At 48.5% G+C, this 16,536-nt stretch overlaps 1 protein-coding gene across 3 annotated transcripts in view; it reads left to right on the plus strand.

The window, feature by feature from the left end:
* The window catches only part of TRANK1 (tetratricopeptide repeat and ankyrin repeat containing 1), a 1,100,402-nt gene that overhangs the window by 208,286 nt on the left and 875,580 nt on the right, over nt 1–16,536 (plus strand). The window lies entirely within an intron of this gene.

Below are 16,536 nucleotides of genomic sequence, written 5' to 3' on the forward strand. Positions count from 1 at the left end.
GTAATTATAGAATATTCTTGCGTTTGATATCTGGTTACTTTTTAAGAGTTTTTGTGATATCATTCACCACATGGCCCCTTACATAATAATATTGTACAGCACTGGAAATTTCATAATGTCCCATGCTAGGATTTCTTTCAGACAGAATATCCTTGGTACATCAAGAAATCAGTGCTAAAGTAAATAGTTTAACACAGTAGCCTAATACCAGCATAGTGTACAAGGATCAGACATATCAATTTACCTTTATGGAAAAGATGCCATTGAAATCTTGCAGTGCTTCCTTCCTCCTCCCCCTAACAAATTACTGAGTTGAAACACCAGAAAACAAAAAATACCTGAAAATGAAAATGCTTGGATATTCATAACCACAAAATAAAATTGATCAAACTGGCACCGTACCAACTTCACTCACTATAGAAGATAATCTCATGTTGACTGACAGAGACTACAAGTTGTGTACAGCCTGCTCGCATTGTGCATAGATAACGTTTCTCAGAGGCCTCCCAAATCAACAAGTCTCATTAAACTTAAACACTGTGGCTAGATTGGTAATGGGAGGCCTGGAGAGCAATTGTATACATTTTCTACTCACGGATCTGTATCCACTGTCTCCTCTTTCTAAACGATTAATTTTATTCCATGCCCTGCTTCTAAACAAACCAACAGTCTGCTTTGGTCGTTCTGCTAACACCAATTTAGTTAACTCTAACTGAATCATCAAAGCAACTGAGATGCACCGCCTCAGGAGATAAGGCGGAGCGGCGATATATTGCCCTGGACATGAGACACAGTTCGATATTTAGGCATCCGGCTGTACCATTTACAGCGCGACCTGTTTGAGGTAAACTTGAGACGGGAGCTCACGGCCCTAAAGGCCCAGGTTAAATTCTGGAACTATCTACCCCTTGCCATTATGAGCAAAATAGCTCTCTCAAAAATGATTGTCCTTCCTTGGTTATGGTACTATTTTGTAAATGTGCTGGATTATCCAACCAGACACTTCTTCCGGGAGTTGGATTCGATGTTTAGGGAATTGATCTCGAATGACAGATAGCATAGAATAGCTGTAACAAATTACAACTACCAGTGGGAAGGAGCGGCTTTGGACCTCCCTCTTTTGAATCGTACTGCCTCGCAGCCCAACTCCAGTGGGTAAGCCACAGGCTTTCAGTTGGGAATCTATATGAAACCAACTGTGGAGACCGGGCCCTATCCCCTGATATTCTCCAGCAATTCCTGCTACTCTCAGGCAAACTACAGTGCTCGTGGTCGCTGCATGTATGGATAGCTCGAAAGTGCTTAGCCCAGTTCTTCCAACTAACACACCATATCAAGTCATACCCTCCCATGATTCCCCTTGAGGGCCTGCCGAGATTCCTTGGATTCATTACAGCTGAGGAATTATCTTCCTGGCACAATAAATCCATAGACATTGTGGGCATTCCATTTCAGGAACGCTACTTATGAACATTTGAGCAACTTTTGCAAGATTATGGCATCCCGCCGGGTCAATTCCTTCTCCATGGCCAGCTGCTGGCCTCGTGCCACCTCTTCTGGCGTACAGTAGATGAAGAACCCCCGCCGTCATACGATCCCAATATGTCATGGGCACCGGGCACTGAGTTACATGGCTATACAGGTCCCTCAGAGAGCATGTGTAGATCTCCTTGACCCTCCTCAGAACCCTGTGGGAAGACTACACTGCACGCCCTATATACAATTCAGAATGGAACACAGCGCTAGAGTCCCTACAGGGGTCTCCTGTAAGGGTAGATTTAAGAACATCCAATTTATAATACTCCACAGAGCCTATTTCATACCAAGCAAGCTGAATCACATTGTCCTTGCGGTGAATCTCACATGCCTCAGATGCCACTCCAGTGCCGCAGATCTACAACACATATTCTGGTCATGCCTCACCCTAGTGCACTACTGGCACACCATACATAACACTCTTGCCACTGTCATGGAAATCACCAACCTGAACACTTGGGCAGCGGCTGGCCTGGGTAGCTTCAAGCGGGGCAAAGATAACAAAGTACGATTTGCGAATCTGGCCTTGTGGTTAGCCTAGCGGATCCTCGCACTACACTGGAGAGATGACCAGTGTCCTGCAATCACACTATGGCATAAGGCACTCCTCAGCTGGGGAGAGGCAGAGAGCATCACCCTGCACCAGGAGGAAGCTCAACCTCATCAAGTGACCTATAGCAGCGGCCTGGGATACCATGTTCACACATTTTTAAAAGCTGGTGCATATACACACCTCTCTCCATGAAAGCCTGGTGGTGGACCGTCCTGTCGTCCTGCGGTTGGTCCCCTGACCTAGAACCCGAACCCGGGAGGGGTACACTGCTGCAGGTCCTTAACTCTTACCGTTTACCACTATTAGAAATTACCAAACAAGTTGCAGGCCTAGTGAGCCAAGTGTATGCCACTGGTGGCACCGCCCTTTCCCACCACTTGTCTTGGAGGTTCATATCGCTATTCACCTCAATTTCAGTCCCGGTCCATACGGATAACACAAAACACATTCCAACCGTGTACTAATATTGCCTGGCCGTTTTGTTGTTTTGACCCGACACCAGTCATGTCCCGGTGTGTCAGACGCATATCGAGATCCAACAAGTTGTACCCATTTCTTGAAAGCTGTTTTTCATTTATCTATGTAGAAATGTGACCGCTATACGGTCTCTGTATACCTTGTGAAAACCAAAAAGTATTAAAAAAAAAAAACAACTCAATAAAAAGAGTTTCAAATAGTGGTGCTTAAAAGTCAAGGTTGCTGTGTGTGTGACAGGGCTCATCTTCTCCAATATCTCACTGCGGGCCAGAAGGTGAAGACCATTTGAAAAATGGAAAGTCTTGCTAAAGAGAATATAATTATTGTTTCCATGGTTGCATCAAGCACTGGTTTCTGACATCTATGAAAATGGGGCAGTCTTTAGGTGACTGAGATTGCTTTGAAACACCACCTTGCATGAGGTTCAAATCAATATAAGGCGGAGCTCTTCTTCTACAAGCCCTTTAACTTATCAATTCTGATTCTGTGATTGCTAGGTCACTGTGCTCTTTTCAAGTAATGGGGGGGCGGGCATGATTGCAGGCAATAGTAAAGCTCCGCATTTACCACCACTACTGCTACCAAATCTAGACATTATACACATGGTACCAACAAAGAAACAGACTGTTGCTGTGTGCCGCTTCACGAATAGCTGGTTTACCCTTTTACTGAAGGCATTCTTTTCCGAGGATGATTGACTCCATCTTTTCCTCAATGTGCATTGAAAGGCACATTGAGGAAAAGTGGAAGGAGGGAGGATTTCCAGGCAGATTGAAGCCTCGAAATCCATAATAACCAACAAGTTGGCGGTATCTATTTTATCATCTGGCCATACCTTGGAATTCATCAAACGTCCATTGGAGACTGGGGGATCTAGTTGGCGGTTGTAGGGTAAGAGTAATTTGGTGCTTTTTCTCTCTCATGATCTGGACTACCTTACTTTTGGACCCAACGGAGAACCCCGCCAGCCCTGAACCTTTAGAGTATCTGAGCAGAATGATCCAAGGCTTACCCAGGAAGCTCATGTAGACTAAAAATCCAGCTCTCAATGTGCGTGTTTCTAACTGTTTATTACATTGAGGTCCAGCCAGTGCTTTGATTTAAGCAAAAATACTTTAATCCCTGTACACATAACAAAAACTACTATACAGACACTTTATAACCGCTTATGCTGAATGGTTTTGTTATATTATTACTACCTTGGTATTTATGCACTGAAGTCTTATGAAACGTGTAACGGGGTCTTTTTGGAATGTTTTCTGTACTTAATAGGTGCCCCTTTGTGGCTGGCTCACCTCAACCTCCTTTGGTTAAGCCATACCCACAGATTAGTCCCAAAATGGATTCCTCCTATACACAAGAAAACACCTCATAGCACTCGATGCTCACTGTGCCTCATTCATTAAGAACAAATATATCTGCACCATCCATGTGCCTTTTTGTCATAAGATGAGCGAAAGACTTGGTTGACAGGAACTGGCAGAATATTTTGAACAGAAGGAGACAGCAGTACACTCTCTCACTGTAGGCAACATATTAAAAGGCCTGCTTCTTCTACCATAATCGGCGGCTGCCACCACTGTCAGTTCATCCCAGTGAAATGACAGTAGTCACTCAGAAAATGAGGGGCACATTTGTGTGTTCCATTTAACCACAGAGGCCTGCTCTGGGTCTATCACCCTTCACAGAATACTCCCAATCCATGTGTGATTGTTGCGCGTTCCAAGTGAACCTCACATGCCCCAGATGTCACTCCAGTGCCGCAGATCTACAACACATACTCTGGTCATGCCTCACCCTAGTGCACTACTGGCACACCATACATAACACCCTTGCCACTGTCGAGGAAATCACCAACCTGAACACTTGGGCAGTGGCTGGCCTGGGTAGCTTCAAGGGGGCAAATATCACAAAGTGCGAGAACGATTTGCGAACCTGTCCTTGTAGTTTGCCAAGCGAACCCTCTCATTACACTGGAGAGATGACCAGCGTCCTGCAATCACACAAAGGAATTAGATTGTTAGATTGTTTTTTTCCGCCATCGGGTTCAGATGTGAATTGCTGCGCTCCGGTTCGACACCCTTTCTCGGCTTCCCTTCGACGAGCAATCCACTACCCTCGATGGTATTGTTTCTCGATCGCATTTCCCATTCTCCCCATATTGTTTCGACTCAAAGACCTACCCTCGCCGAGCTCGCTATCAGCCGAGGGAACGGACTCCATTCAAACTCTGTCCTGAGTGTTGCGCCACGTTTCCGCGCACCGACCTACACGAAGTGTGCAAACTCTGTCTATCCCCGGAACACGACGAGAAAGACTGCGAACGCGTGCCGATCGTATCGATCGAAGAAGACGCTTCGTGACTGTTGAGCTCAACGTCACGAGATGCAACATCAAGGCGGCTCTGTGAGAAGTTGGCCTGATGTATGATGTCACTAGTTATAGTGTACACCTTATATCAGTCCAAATACCCTTATGGTGATTGGTTGTAAAGTCAACCTTATAGACCAGCTATCCTAGTGGTAGCATGGACAAGAGCAGTCTTAGGCTAAACTCTGAATGGCATGTGAAGCCAGCTGTGATACCATATATAATCCCTTGAATACCAAATGAAAGGACACCACAACAGATATATATATATAAAATAAAGTGTATTTATTCTAAGCAAACCCTCAGCACTCTTTATGAGTTTAGAGGTAAGTACAACACAGTCTTATTAATGCATACAGTAAGTCACACAGGTAAGTAATACAGTTAGGCCCTAGGGGCCACGCAAACCATATACTAAATAAGTGGTATAAGAACCACTGTCACGGAAATAGAATAGGCCTAGGCCATCGCTGGGGCTACACTACACTAGCGTTAGTTAGGAAGTGGGAGGCCCACGGGATTCGTGTGCAGAGTGGAAACACTCACGCGTAATGCGTAAAAGTCAATAGCAATGTTACAGTTTAGAAATAGATAGATTTAGGACACTTCCGGAGTAGCTAGGAAGTTGAGACTTGAAAACTAGACACTAGGATAGTCACTATCCTGATGAGCACCGGAGTACCCAAGTTACCTAGCCCACAGGCTGCGGGTGCATAGGGGTGAAGATGCGTCGTTTTCGTCGTCGACTCCTATGGATGCCTGAAGAAAGATGCTGACAGGCAGTCAGGGGAGAGTGTCCGGTGGATCCCAAGGCTGGGATCAAGAAGAGAAGAAACCTGCAAGCAGAGGGGACAGAGTCAAGGTCACTAGCCAGTGACCACGTGGAACCAGGAAGGAACCAGGCGATGTCGTGAAGAGTTGCAGGTGAAGGTGAAGCTTGTCGCTGCAGCCAGGAGGACCAGGAAGCGTCGAGGACGACCAGGACCAGGAGGCGAGCTGTCCCACGAAGGCTCTTGCTGTCGGCGGCGTCGAAGTTGGACTAGGACTCACCAAGCCTTGGCAAGCGGAACCCACGAAGAACAAGGGACTTGCTTCTGGTGCAGACCAGGAAGGTCTGGGGTGCTTCTTCTTTGCAGAGAAGCGGGAGCCAGTCTGGAGGAGCCAAACCAGCGCAGAAGATTTCAGGGAGCGTCGTCACAAAGGCCACTAGCCAGCGGGCAAGCAACCGGACAGACGCGGCAAGCAGGAAAATGCTGAAGGGCCCCACGCAGGACTCGTGGAGTGTGGGGGGCTGGTCTTCGGTGCAGATGGTGCTTGGGGTTGGGGCTTCTCAATCCCCGGTGCACAACTTCGAGGGTACCTCAGAAGCTGCGCTGTAAGTTACTAGCCACTTTTCCCAGGTAGCCGGTCCCACGTCGCTCGTCGCCTCCACGGATCTCAGCTCTGCTGCAGATGTGGATGAGGGTCGGAGAAGTCTGGAAATCAAGGCTCTGGTCGGGCTCTGCAGTCGGTTCCTCGTCGAACGTTTCACAAAGCAAAGGGTAGTCTCTTGATGGTGCCTGTTTGCACAGGGTAGCCACTCCTTGGCTACAAGGGAGATTCTTCAGTCTTCTTCTTTCGTCGAATGTCGAAGGTCCCGAGTTTCTGTTCAGTTTTGCAGGTTCAGGAAAATCTAAAGTCTTGAGGCCCAACTCCCACTCTTATACTAATCTGGGGGGCTGGGATACCTGCTAGGTCACGCCTTATGGGTGGGACCTGGGAGGGGGTGGTTACACCCACTTCCCTTTGTCCAGTTTCGCGCCAGAGCTGGGGCTGGAGTGCCCCAGCGCCGGTTTGAACTGGACTATGCAAGGAACACCTTGTGTGCCCCAGGCATGTCTCATTCCTTTCAGCCCACCCTGCCCCAATACACTAAAGGCTGTCTGGGGAGGTGCTAGCACCTCCCCAAGCAGGAAACCTATTGTCCAGGCCTCCCTGGCTGGGATCACTCCCAGCTGCAGGAGGTCAGACTTGTGTCGTGGCAGCAGCATCCATTTTGTGATGCTGAGGCTTTGGTCAGAGGCTAACAGTTGAAGTATGATTTTAACATGTCTTTCCCTCTAGAAGGGGGGAATAATATTCTCATGTCCAGAAATGGCATGGGGGTATTATTCCCGAGTGATAGACACCTTACACGACATGTTTTGATAAAGCCAGACCATAGTTACCATAACCGTTTAAGATTATAAGGCACTTTAAGAGTATATGGTAGGCTATATCATAGAACAGCTATAAGGACAAGGTTCCGAAAGCTGCAGACAGGCTCAGCTCATGCTAGAGCACCATCTCACATGTTACCAAGCACTCTGCCTCCAGGATTGTCAAGGCCTGCCATAGGAGTGACTGATAGGTACACATGTGTCTATATGTAAGTTAGGTATAGGAATACTACACCTAAGCAAGGGGTGATTACACGACCTTGCCCCAGCTGAGTGATCAGCCAGTTGTGTCAAAAATGGAAGGCCAGGCCAGGGGTGGCACAATACATGCTGCAGCCCCTGGTAGGCCTAGGGTACACCTATGCCCTGGGTACCTAGGGTACACTGTACAGGGGCCAATAAGGTGATCCTATCCAAATGGGTTATGCACCTAAAGTACATAGTATTAATTTAGAGAGAGAACAGCAGGGCTGTGGGTCTGATTAGCAGGCCCACAGCCACATCTAAGTCGAAAACCAGTAAAGCAAAAGCAAAAAGTGGGGGTGAACATAGAAAGCAGACCCTACTCTCCTACAGGCTCCGTACCGGACATCTTCTCAAGGAGCCGGGGAAGCAGAACACTTCTCCGTGTCTGAGGCCGACTCTGACATGGAAGAAGAGGAACAAGTTTCACTGGGTCAGCGTACCGTGAGTACAGAAGCCCACTTGCCCCAACAACACAAGACCAAAAAGGCTCCGGTCCTTACTCTGCCTTCAGACCAAGGTCGGCACCGAGAAAAAGTTTTGAGCGCCCCACCTACAGGCCCGGCGCCGAAACACAAGCCTTCCGGCTCGGGCTCGAGTCTGCCCCATGCCGCGCCGAACCGAAATCCTCCGTGTCGGAATCAAAGCGTGTCGTGGTCCACATCCCACCTTTATTGAAGACCAAATCTTAGGAACCAAAAGGTTCGGAGCCGAAACCTTTGACGCCGAAAATGACAAGCAAAGACAAAAAGACTCCGCCAAAGGAGCCTCGGTCCAACGTTCCAGCTTCGGATCCGTAACAGAAAGAGCTGGTTATAAACCCAGACACTGGACATATTCATTCCAAATTGCCTGAAAAAAGGAAGATGGGCCAACAAGAGGAGTACCACATTCCTTTGAAGAGAAAAAATGTGGATACTAACCCTTTACCACCTCATATTCTACCTCCTCCGCCCTCTGATCCTAACTTACTCATCACACCCACAAATTCACCACCACCACTTAACCCACAGGATGAAGGGGATGGGGATCAGGATAGGCCACAGGATACTGACCCATGGGGGGACTATGACTCTGACACGGATAAGGACCCTGAATTATATCCCTCCAGACCCTCACCACTGACGACAATATAGGTTACATTGAGCTACTCAACAGGGCTGCTCATTACCTTGGGGTGGAACTACAGAAAGAGGCTTTAGAGGAGGATTTCTTATTTGAGACCCTAAGTTCCTCTCAAAGAACTACCCATACACTGCCAATGCTTAAGGGGATGCTTAAACATACAGATGAGGTTTTTAAAGATCCTTTAAAGGCAAGAATCACCACGCCTAGGGTTGAAAAAAAAATATAAACCTGCACCTACTGACCCTGCCTACATCAAAGGTTAGCGGCCCTTAGACTCTTGTGGTTTCCAATGCTTGCAAGAGAGTTAACTCACAGACCACAGGTGAGGCCCCTCCTCCTGATTAGGAGTCAAAATTAATTGATGCCTCTGGCAAAAGGGTAGTGTCACAAGCGGCTAATCATTGGCACATTGCTAATGCTCAGGCTTTGTTACTCAGATATGATAGGGCTCATTATGATGAGAGAGAAAAGCTCATGCAATTTGTGCCTGATGAACATAAATCTAAGGCTAACAATCTTATTCAGGAGGGCAAACTAATCACCAATACCTCCATCAGGTGTGCCCTAGACGTAGCAGATACAGTAGCGCTAGCAGTAAACACCAGCGTACTGCTATGCAGGCATGCTTGGTTGAGGATTTCAGGTTTCAAACCTGAGGTGCAAGCCTCTATTCTCAACCAGCCATTTGACAAAGAACACCTGTTTGGTCCAGCAGTTGACACCGTGCTGGAAAAAATGAATAAAGATACAGAGGTCGCAAAGTCCATGGGGCCTTGCAGTTACCTACAAATAGGGTTCCTTCCATCGCTCCTTATACAGGGGTGGCTCCAAGAATATTTCCACCGAGAATCCTTCATCCTTTTACAAGGTCAACAACCAATTGCCCTCATCAAGAGGCTATTTCAGAGGAGGTTTTAGAGGAAACATTGGTAAGGGAAGAGGCAGAGGCAGCTCCACACGTACTGCCCCTGCAAATAACAAGCAGTGACTTCCTTCCACTACCCTCGATCATTCCACTCCTGCCGGGGGATATCTCTCCCAATTTCTCCCTGTGTGGAACACAATCACCTCAGACAAATGGGTTCTACAAATTATCCAGTATGGTTACTGCCTGGAACTTACAGTCACTCCCCCAAACATTCTTCCGCGATCACGCGCAATGTCACAAGAACATCTTACCCTTCTAAAGCAAGAAGTACTGTCTCTGTTAGAGAAAGGAGCTATGGAACCAGTCCCATTAAAATATCAAGGGGCCGGGGTATACTCCCTGTACTTCTTAATTCCCAAGAATTACGGCTTCACGCCTTTACTAGACCTCAGAGATCTAAATCTATACATTCAGTCAGACCATTTTCACATGGTCACACTCCAACATGTGCTCCGCTCCTTCAGCAAGGCGACTTTCTGTTCACTCTGGACTTAAAGGACGCCTACTTCCATATCCCAATACATCCTGCTCACCGCAAATACCTCAGGTTCATAATAGCAGGTCAGCATTATCAGTTCAAGGTGCTTGCATTCAGAGTAACTACAGCACCCAGGGGTTTCACCAGATGCCTATCAGTAGTCGCAGCTCATCTACGAAGACAACACACTCACGTCTTTCCATATTAGGACGACTGGCTCATAAAAGCCAACTCGCAAGAAAGCTGTCTATGTCACACTAACAAAATAGTGCAGTTGCTCCAGGATCTTGGATTCACAGTAAATCTGTCCAAGTCCCATCTCCAACCATCCAACACACAGGCGTATCTTGTAGCCACAATAGATACACAAAAGGCTTTGGCCTACCCCAATCCGGACAGAATCTGCAACATGCAGACTCTACTCCGTCAGTTTCAGCCTCAACACTCATTGCTCGCTCGAGTGTTCATGCAGTTACTGGAGATGATGGCGTCTAGCATCCTAATAGTTCCTTACGCAAGTCTTCATATGCATCCCCTTCAAGAGTGCTTAGCACGTCAGTGGAACCAGGCTCAGGGTCTGTTATCAGACCTAGTGTTGGTGGATGGCCGCACCCGTCGCTCTCTGCAGTGGTGGAATCCACAAAACCTTTCAAAAGGGCGTCCTTCCATCGACCCGGTTCTACAGATAGAGCTAACAGCAGACACATTGCTTACTGGTTGGGAAACTCATTTCCAGACGCATACAATTCAGGGCATGTGGAGCCTGCAGCAAAAGCAGCTACACATAAATCATCGGGGCTGCTAGCGATTTTTCTAGCGCTCAAAGCGTTTCAAGTTAATCTAGTAGGCAACGCTGTCCTCATCCGTACAGACATGACAGCAGTGTACTATATACAAAGACAGGGGGGGACACACACTCTCCAGAACTGGCACATACTATCTGGATCATAGTATGTTTATGAGCTGCAAAATTCCTAGAAGAGTTGGCATCTTTTTACCACAGGTCTTATGAAAACAATCAATAATATTGGGATTAACAAGTCCCCGCAATAGTTTTTTTCATTTTATGGTTGCCCGTGTGTTGCCCACATTATCGGAAATCTACCAAAGAAAGGACCCATTAGAGCGAGCATGTAGTTACAGACGCATTTTATTCACTACAATCGGGTAACGTACCCCTGTTTGTTTGTTGCTCCAATTGGGTATAGTACCCTTGTTTGTATCCGTTTCTCTGAAAGTCCTAGTTGACTCGACATATTCTACGACTTCAAAACAACACAACTTTATCAAGGGCAACTTCCTCAGTACATTTGAGATAACTTTTTCGAGTGTCTTTGCTCAGGACACTCTTAGAAATAGAGCTACTTTATTGAGTATGTTCTAAACATTATTGACATCTCTTGACACATTCCGCTATAGATAGGGGGTATAGTACAGTGGGAAAAGCTAATCATGAACCAAAGTTCAACATTTGATATATATATATCTCCAAGGTTATATAGACTAATACACTTATGGAATACAAAGCCTCTGTCACACAAGGATAGTAACGAAAGTGTCTATCTTTTCTGCCAGGAACTAATATTCTGTGCTTGCCAAGAGTAAATTCTACTGAAGTTTGTCTTAAAAGTGTGTTTAGTTTATAGTATTTCAGAGCATTGTAGTATTTGGCTAGTTAGGACTCTTTTTCTGGGGGATTGTAGGAAGCTGGCTCTTTATGTTATATATCAATACTTTGCTATACTGTGAAAAGAGTCCAGGTGTTCCCTTACTAGTAGAGCACTTTGGGATTGCATAGCAAGCCCGTGTCCATTAGGGGGTGGTCGAGCAGCCTTAGGCATAACATAGAGGAGTGCACGACAGTTACAAAATATACACAATGGTTAATAATTGGTAACGCGACTCAAGAAGGAGATCCACACCAATTTATAAAAATAGCAAGTATCTTTAGATATGTTTCGGCATCAGATAACCCGTTCAGGCAAATACATTTTTAAATATAAATTTTCACTTTAAAAAGTGAACACAATACAATGTCTGAGTTCTGCAATGTTATCTCATGGAAGTAAACAAAAGTTCTGAAAACAGGTATAGTACATCGACTTACAGGACAAATTTCCAGTCGTTAAGGTGAGTGGTGCGCAAGGTCCAAGGCAGCACCAACCGTACACCTCCAGCAGCATGAAGGCAGCCAGATGCAAAACAGCGTTGGGTGCCCAATACGTTTCATTGGGGATCGGTCTCTGCAAATGAGGCTGCAGGCCCAGGCTAGGAAGTCAGTCAGACTGAACCAGCAAGTGAGCTCAGGCCTTGACAATGCTCAGGATGGGGGGGGGCAACTTTGGTCCTCTTCTCCAAGGCCCAGGGGCGATGTGTGCAGACATGCCTTTAGGCGTTGGGTTTTTCCTTACTTGAGCAGTCTGCGTAAAAGGGGTCTGCATGCAGAGGGTGCAGGCGATGTCTGGGAGTCCAGGAGGGGTGAAGCCCTGATCGACTCGAAATCTGAAGGGCTGGATCGGATTTTGGAGGTTCCGGAGGTCTCAGAGTCTACTTTTTAGAGTTTCTGCTGAACAGGTCTGCTGTTCATGGGTAGTCTTGAGTCTTTTTCGAAGGCAGGCAGTCCTCCCAAGTTTCTGGAGTCGCAGCTGAAGGACGAGTCAATTTTGGCACAATTTTCAATGAGGGCTGCAAACAGGCCGGCATGGCTGGGGACAAATCGGGTGCTCTCTACAGTCTTCTCTGCTTTTGCGGCTCTTCTGTATCCTCTCTGGTTCGAGGCATGTGGGCTGCTGAATTCATATCTGTGCATAGATCGCCGCCTAGTGTTGGGTCCGGATGTTTGCACGTTGTTGTCCTGGAAGAGTCTTCGAAGTATCCTTGGATAGGTGACTCCTCCCCTGGACTACAGTGCGCATGGGCATCCTCTCCATCCTCAGATTGTTTTTTTCCGTCTCCGCCATTGGGTTCGGATGTGCTATCTTAACTCCAGTTAGGAAAAACTTTGAATCGAGGCCAAAAGGCCTTTAGTTCGCGTCGGTACTGTTCACTCGATCGGTTTCGACTCTACCTGTTAGCTTAATAACTTTGGAAACAACTTTTCGCTTTTTACCTGACCATCGACGACACCGACGATGGAGTCGAGGACACCATTCAAGAGGTGCCCGGTATGCAATGCGAAATATCCCCATATCGACGTCCACCCGGTGTGCAACAAATGCTTGTCGCCGGACCACGACGAATCGACATGCATGGCCTGTGCCCGGTTCCGTTCCAAGAAGACTCTACGGAATCGACGAGCGGCGAGACTCGAAGCGCAGCACGCGGCACCGGCCCCGGCAGACATCTTCAACGCCGAAGATGTCGAGGAATTGGAAATCCTACCCTCCAATCCCGGTTCCGAACATGACTCCGGTTCGGACGACGTCGACGAATCACTCTTTCGCAGAGATGAAGACAACACCGAGGTAGGAGACGGCGATGAGGCCTTAGGGGCCGAAGAGAGTAGCTCCAATGACGAGCAAGGCCTACCCGTTCAGACTAACGAGAGCCCAGTGCCACAGTCTATGGCTCCGGTCGAGGGATCGCCTTCGGGCCTTACCCGAGACCTATCCCGCAGTTCTTCGGCCCCGCCCTCGGGCCCGGCCTCGGACGTTTAGCGGCAGCCATCATTACCTAAACCGGCTGGTTTCCCTTCTACCAAACCGAAACCGAAAGCTGCACTGGTACAAATGAAACCGAAACCGAAAGTGGCGCTAGTCGGATCGAGGCCTTCCACACCTTCGCCAGCGACACGCATCGGCACCGAGCGCAACAAACGAGACTTCGGTGCCGAACTTGAAGCGGCCGATGTCGGAGTCGGCATACGGAAAAAGGCCCTCGGTGCCATCAAACCTGCTCGGCTCGCGGCGCCGACGCCATCGACTCCTAAACCAAAGGTCATACTGCCTGCTGCGTCTCACGTCGCTTCCACGGCAACACCAAAGCCTCCTGCATCGAAAACGTCGACGGCCATTTCCGCCCCTCGACCCGATGACCCACCGGCGCCGAAAAAGTCCACGGCCGCCTCTACAAACCTGGTCGGCGCTAAGGCCTCGAAAGCGCTTCAAGTGCGAACCGTTGCAGCACAAGGCAGCAAAACCCAAACGGTCCTCCAGGACACGTCGGGCTCCGGCCCACTAAAAGCTCAAGCAGCCTCTTCGGCGCCAGCCAACATAACTTTTGGCCTGCCGCCATCCACGACCCCTAAAATTTTCCAACTCAGGACACGGGTCACCCACACCACGGTTACACCTGCTGAGACGTCTCCGTCACATTACATCGACGCCAACACCGGCAGGATGATTATCCATGACCGGAGGATAACTTCTGAGCCACCCTTGGACCCTTTCAGGATCCCACTAAAAAGAAAGCTGCCTGTGGACTCAGAGCCTGTGCTTTGCGAATCTTTCGACTCGCCCTACCAGGATCCTCTATCATTCTCTCCCACACACTCCGACACGGATGCGTTGGCAGACTATATGGATGACCAAGTCCCTTACCACGGAGACATGGACCCTGATGACCAACAGGACCCTGATCAAACTTGGGGCGACCCTGCAGACCCCAGTGCACCTCTAGATGCACAGGACCCACAACTCTATGGAGCGAAAACATCTCCCACAGAGGACACTGCAGCGTTCAACGCTCTTATTGAACGTGCTGCAAATAATCATGGAGTGCAGCTTCACTCTGACACCGTGGAAGACGACTTCCTTATGGACACTTTCGCTTCCTCAGAAAGGCATGTAAAGACTCTGCCCATGTTGAAAGGGGTCCTCAAACCAGCCAAGGACATCTTCAAGGAACCCACCAGGGCAAGGGTGATAAACCCCAGTATCGACAAAAAGTACAGATCAGCACCTGGGGACCCTACTTACATCAGAGGCCAATTACCTCTCGACTCCATTGTCGTTGCGAATGCTCGCAAGAGGGCACACTCGCAAACGACAAGTGACGCTCCTCCCCCAGACAAAGAGTCCAAGGTGTTAGAGACCTCTGGCAAGCGAGTTGCCGCCCAGGCTGCCAACATATGGCGCATAGCCAACACTCAAGCGCTCCTCGCTCGCTACGATAGAGCGCACTATGACACATTGGAGCAACTACTCCAACATCTCCCTGACCAGTTCAAAGAAGGTGCAGAAATTCTTATCAGAGAGGGACAGCTACTCACAAATGCTTCCATCAAGTGTGCACTAGATGTTGCAGACACGGCTGCCAGGGCCATAAACACAAGCGTCATGCTGCGACGACATGCCTGGTTGCGAATCTCCGGGTTCAAACCTGAGGTGCAAAATAATATACTAAACCAACCTGTCAACCCCGGGCCGGAGGTTGACACAGCCCTTGAGAAAATAAAAAAGGACACGGACACTGCAAAGTCCATGGGGGCTCTCCAGACTCAGTCCTTTCGGAGCAGCTCCTTTCGTCGCCCCGGAAATAGAGGAGCAGGTAGAGGACAGGGGTCACAGCAGACATACAACAAGGGCAATACCCAAACCACCTACGATAAAAACACCCGGGGTGGATATCGTGGCTCCAGTACAAAGGGCAGAGGACGCGGCTACGGCAACACCAGGTCCTCCCCCAAGAACAAGCAGTGACGCCCTCTCCCTTCCTCCCGACCACATAACACCTGTCGGGGGAAGGCTACAAAGGTTCCTGTCCACGTGGAACTCCATCACCACGGACAGGTGGGTCAAAGATATTGTCAAATACGGTTACTGTCTAGAGCTAACCTCCACTCCACCCACAATACCTCCAAGAAACCGTCCTATGTCCTCAGAGCACTTAACGCTCTTACAGCAAGAGGTGCAAAGTATGCTTCTAAAAGGTGCTATAGAGGTCGTACCCGTCCACGAGCAAGGTACGGGAGTGTACTCCCTCTACTTTTTAATACCGAAAAAGGACGGGTCACTCAGACCTATACTAGACCTAAGACCCCTGAACCGGTACATTCTTTCCGAGCACTTTCACATGCTCACTCTCCAGCAAGTCCTTCCGCTTCTCAAGCAGGGAGACTTCCTGGCCACACTGGACCTCAAGGATGCGTATTTCCACATACCCATTCACCCCTCACACAAAAAATACCTCAGGTTCACTGTTCAGGGACAGCACTATCAATTCAAAGTCCTGCCCTTCGGCGTGACAACAGCACCCAGGGTTTTCACAAAGTGCCTAGCTACTGTGGCGGCACATCTACGGAGGCAGCACATACACGTCTACCCCTACCTGGACGACTGGCTCGTTCAAGCGAAGTCAGCCCGGCAATGTGCCAGCCACATGTCCCGCACCATTCACCTCCTTCACAGTCTGGGATTCTCACTAAATTACCCAAAATCCCATCTCCAGCCCGCACACGTACAACAGTACCTGGGTGCGACTATAGACACTCTGGCGGCCACAGCTCAGCCAAATTTAGTGAGGATCAACAGCATGCAAATGCTGATTTCCAAGTTCAAACCCCAACACTCCCTTCCTGCGCGAGTGTTCATGCAGTTGATAGGCATGATGGCCTCCTGCATTTTCATAGTCCCGCACGCGAGATTACATATGCGCCCGCTTCAGGAGTGCTTAGCACGTCAGTGGA

Source organism: Triturus cristatus, chromosome 5_2 (genome assembly GCF_964204655.1).
Source record: "Triturus cristatus chromosome 5_2, aTriCri1.1, whole genome shotgun sequence".
NCBI lineage: Eukaryota > Metazoa > Chordata > Amphibia > Caudata > Salamandridae > Triturus > Triturus cristatus.